Source organism: Bubalus bubalis, chromosome 4 (assembly GCF_019923935.1).
Source record: "Bubalus bubalis isolate 160015118507 breed Murrah chromosome 4, NDDB_SH_1, whole genome shotgun sequence".
Lineage (NCBI taxonomy): Eukaryota > Metazoa > Chordata > Mammalia > Artiodactyla > Bovidae > Bubalus > Bubalus bubalis.
Genome location: NC_059160.1, coordinates 101,379,262 through 101,383,732, shown reverse-complemented (window position 1 = coordinate 101,383,732; position 4,471 = coordinate 101,379,262). Strand labels below are relative to the sequence as shown.

Sequence of the window (4,471 nt, the reverse complement as noted above, 5' to 3'; positions counted from 1 at the left end):
ATCATTTTTTTTCCAAAGAATTTTTCAAGGGACACTAATTCAGTTTGATATTAATGTGGAAAAAAAAAGGATACCGTAGCCAAATAAAGTGAGGTCACTGTTTACTGCAAGTCTTCTCAGAAAATATAATATACTAATGTGTAGATTAACTATCTCACAGCAGATTAGCTATCTCAAAGTAGTAACTTTGCCAATTCCTTGTCTATGCTAACTGGATATTTTTTTGACCACTCTTTTGAAAATACTGGATTAGAGAGTTTTTTAAAAAGTGATAAGATACTGTAAAACACATATGATAAATAATAAAAGAAATAATATTAAAATAGGAAATAATACAAGTATAATACATAATTTATTATAATCTCTTAAATATAGAGAAATATTTCAATATGGCTCTCCACCAAGATGTTTAATGGGGCAATCTGTCACAAGTGTGTCAAAGAAAGTCTAAAAGCCAGATCACAATAATTTAAAGTTGCAGCTCTTGCCAGACTTCTTTTTAATCTTTCAAGCAATGGTACCCTGATTCCTCACCAAAAGAAATCCTTAAAAAAAAATTTTTTTTGTTTGTTTTTTATTTGGCTGCACAGGGATCTTTGTTGTGGAACATGGGATCTTAGGCATCTTTTAGTTGCAGCTTGGAAGATCTAGTTCCCTAACCAGGGATCGAACCCAAGCCACCAGAGAGCACAGAATCTTAGGGAAGCAGGACCATCAGGGAAGCTATTATTTTTAATAACATTACAACAGATTTTTAAGAAAGCAATGTAACATGTTACTACTGGCCACTTCACTAACATAAATAGTTAAGTAAGACTTCTGACTTTGCATTGCCATGGCCCACAGTGGTAACCAGCCTCCAAGAAGGGCCTCTTGACAATGATCCTTCAATCAGTATAGCTAGTGAGGAACCACCTCTTGCCAACAGCTTTCAGAGTCTGCTGCCATGATTGACATCTCCATGGCAACCTCATGAGAGACCTTGAGCCAGACCATTCAGCTAACCTGTTCCTGAATTCCTTACCTTCCAAAACTGTGTGAAGAAACAAATACTTATGCTTAAGTATCCCCCTAAGTTTTGGGATAAGTTGTTAAACAGAGAGATGACAAGATATCAGCTTATAATATTTTATCATGCAAGAAACATATACCATTTCTCCTCTTGTAGCCCACTCAGGCCTAGACCTTCTGGGAACTCCTCAGGCCCTGAAACTGCTCTTGCCAATGCCTCTGACCACTACTCCAAAGTGAACACATCTTTCAGTCTGTCTCTTTCTTGTTCTCTCTATAGCATTTAATAGAGTTGAATATTTTCTTCAGAAAACATTCCCCTCTGGTCTTCTTGGCATCATACTTTTCTGGTTTTCATTCTTTCTGTTGATCTTTCCCCTTCTCCTTTAGAGTAAAGCTGGTATCATGGAAACTTCAGAAGATTAAGGCTGGAGAGAGAGAGAAAAGTCAGGTTATGAAGGATCTTTTATATCAGACTCTAGAGTCTGGACTTTATTCCTTCAGCTATTCTTTGAATATGGGTGTTATTCTTATTTTGGTCCTAAACCCTCATCTTTCCTCATTCCCCATCTGCTCCCTGAGTTATCTTGGCCTTTCCCATTAGAATGCATATGGTATGAGAGCTGAGATTTTTAGCCTATTTTCCTTGCTGAATTCCCAGTGCCTAGAGCTCATCACGCAGTAAGCACTCCAATACTTACTGTGTAAATGAACGGATCCACTTACGATTTCTATGCTGATGACTCTTTAACCTCCAACTTAACACACTTGCTGAGATCTAGATCCATATATTCTGCTTCCTATAATGTACCTGTATTTGGGTGGTCAACACAAACGCCTCATCTCTGCACTCTCATCTCCCTTCTCCTGTGTTCCCTTTTTCAACAATGGACACCACCATCCACCTTCCAAACAAGAAACTTGGTCATCCTTGCATCTTCTCTCTCTCTCACTTCCTAGATCCAATTAACCACTGAATCTTGTTGATTCAACTTCCAGAAACATCTTTCAAGCTGTCTTTTTCTCATCATATTCCTACCAGTTATGGCTCTATTTTTACTGGATGCTTATAATAGTCTTCTAGTTAAATAGTCTAACCACTTTGTATCCCTCCAATCCATTCTCCACACTACAGATAAAATAATAATAAAAATGCAAAAGTTTTTCTACTTAAAAACCATTAATGGCTTCATAACAGTTAGGATAGAAGAAGCCAATGCTTCTGAATCAAAGCCAAAATCTCAATCATTTCAAAGACAGAACACCTCTCTGTTCCTAGACCAGGGTTTCTCCCAGGCAGCTTTCTTTATCATCAATCCAGATTGGACCTATCTCATAGTTCTGCCATCACAGGGCTTCCATGTTCAATCTTGGGAGATGGAGAGGGATGTAAAATCCTTCAGAGATATTCATTACCTCAGGACATGTGAGAGTTTCCTATTTCTACTAATAACAAATTACCACAAGTACAGTGGCTTAGGACACCACAAAGTTTTTATCTTACAGCTCTGAAGGGCAAGAGGCTCAACTGGTCTCGTTGGGCTAAAGTCTAGGTGTCAGCTGGTTCTTTCTGGAGGGTCTAAGAGAGGATCCTTTTCATTGCTTTTTCTAGCTTCTAGATGGAGAAGGCAATGGCACCCCACTCCAGTACTCTTGCCTGGAAAATCCCATGGACAGAGGAGCCTGGTAGGCTGCAGTCCATGGGGTCGTGAAGAGTAGGACACGACTGAGCGACTTCACTTTCACTTTTCACTTTCATGCATTGGAGAAGGAAATGGCAACCCACTCCAGCGTTCTTGCCTGGAGAATCCCAGGGAGGGAGGAGCCTGGTAGGCTGCCGTCTATGGGGTCGCACAGAGTCGGACATGACTGAAGTGACGCAGCAGCAGCAGCAGCAGCTTCTAGAAGCTGCCTACATTCCTTGGCTCAGAACCCATTCCTCCATCTCCAAAGCTAGCAGTATAGCGTCTTCAAATCCCTCTACCTCTCTCTTTCCCCACTTTGCCATCCCTCTCTATCTTTCCCTCCCTCCCTCCTCACTGCTTCTGTTAACACATCTCTTCTGGCCCCTTACAATTACTCAGCCTGTTGGATAATCCAGGGGCTTCTCTAGTGGCTCAGATGGTAAAGAATGTGTTTGCAATGTAGAAGACCTGGGAAGATCCCCTGGAGAAGGGAATGGCCACCCACTCTAGTATTCTTGCCTGGAGAATTCCATGGATGGAGGAGCTTGGTGGGCTACGGTCCATGGGGTCACAAAGAAGCACACACAACTGGGTGACTAACATTTTCAGTTTCATTGGCTAATCCAGGTTAGCTACCCCATCTCAAGATCCTTAACTTGAACACATCTGAAAAATGACTTTAGCCATGTAAGTAAACATAGTCACAGGTTCTTGTAACTGGGATATTAATCTCTTTGGGAACGGGCATTGTTTACCACAGTCCAATTGCTGTGTTGTGCTGTGCTCTGCTGTGCTTAGTCGCTCAGTCTTGTCCAATTCTTTTGCTACATACATTCTATTACCAGAACTAGTCACGTGCCCACAACTGCAAGGGTTCTGAGAAGCAGAGTCTTAAATGTGACCTGAAAGGAGAAGAGAACCAGATATTGATGAGCACTAGTAATGTCTTTACCAGCTGAGCTAGGTGGATCAGACAGTAAAGAATCTGCCTGCAATGCAGGAGACCTGGGTTTGGTCCCTGGGTTGGGAAGATTGCCTGGAGAAGGGCATGACAACCCACTCCAATATTCTTGCCTGGAGAATCCCCGTGGACAGAGGAGCCTGACAGGTTACAGTCCATGGGGTTGCAAAAAGTCAGACATGCCTGAGCAACTAAGCACATCACAGTAATGTCTACCCTAGGTTTCCTCTATAGTTATGAAACCTAAACAGTTAACTTAGCTACTAGACTTTGGGACCTGCTCCACCCCAACCTATCTATGCTGTATCTCTTCAGAAGTAATTACAGTTCCCCAGATGCACTGCCTGTTCCTTATCAGCCCAGGATTGTCACACAAGCTATTCCTTCCGCCTGGAAAGCTTTTTTTTTTCTCGTTTAATTTTTATCTTCCCTTCAAGTTGTCATCTAAATTTTCACATATTGTTATAAGCACTTATTTCACTAATTTTTAAACATAATTTTCTATTTATTTTGCTTTAATAATGTATGTGTGTGCTCAGTTGCTTGGTGTGTCTGACTCTTTGAAACCCTATGGACATTAGCCCACCAGGCTCCTCTGTCCATGGGATTTCCCAGGCAAGAATACTGGAGCAGATTGCCATTCCCTTCTCCAAGGGATCTTCCTGAGCCAGGGATTGAACCAGTGTCTCCTGTGTCTCCTGCATTGGCGGGCGTGTTCTTTACCTGCTGAGCCACAAGCGAAGCCCAAAATGTATAAACTGTTTCTAAGTGTATATAGAAAAAATATTCTTGGAGTAGTATGACCTCAGTATTC

At 41.4% G+C, this 4,471-nt stretch overlaps 1 long non-coding RNA gene across 1 annotated transcript; it reads right to left on the bottom strand.

Annotated features, from left to right (window-relative positions):
- Positions 1-745: 745 nt before the first annotated feature.
- Positions 746-3,612, bottom strand: LOC123333335. The gene is made up of 2 exons (XR_006550659.1): positions 3,452-3,612; positions 746-1,439 (listed from the first exon to the last, which is right to left on the bottom strand). It is a non-coding gene; the product is annotated as an uncharacterized LOC123333335 (long non-coding RNA).
- Between the last annotated feature and the right edge of the window lie 859 nt (positions 3,613-4,471).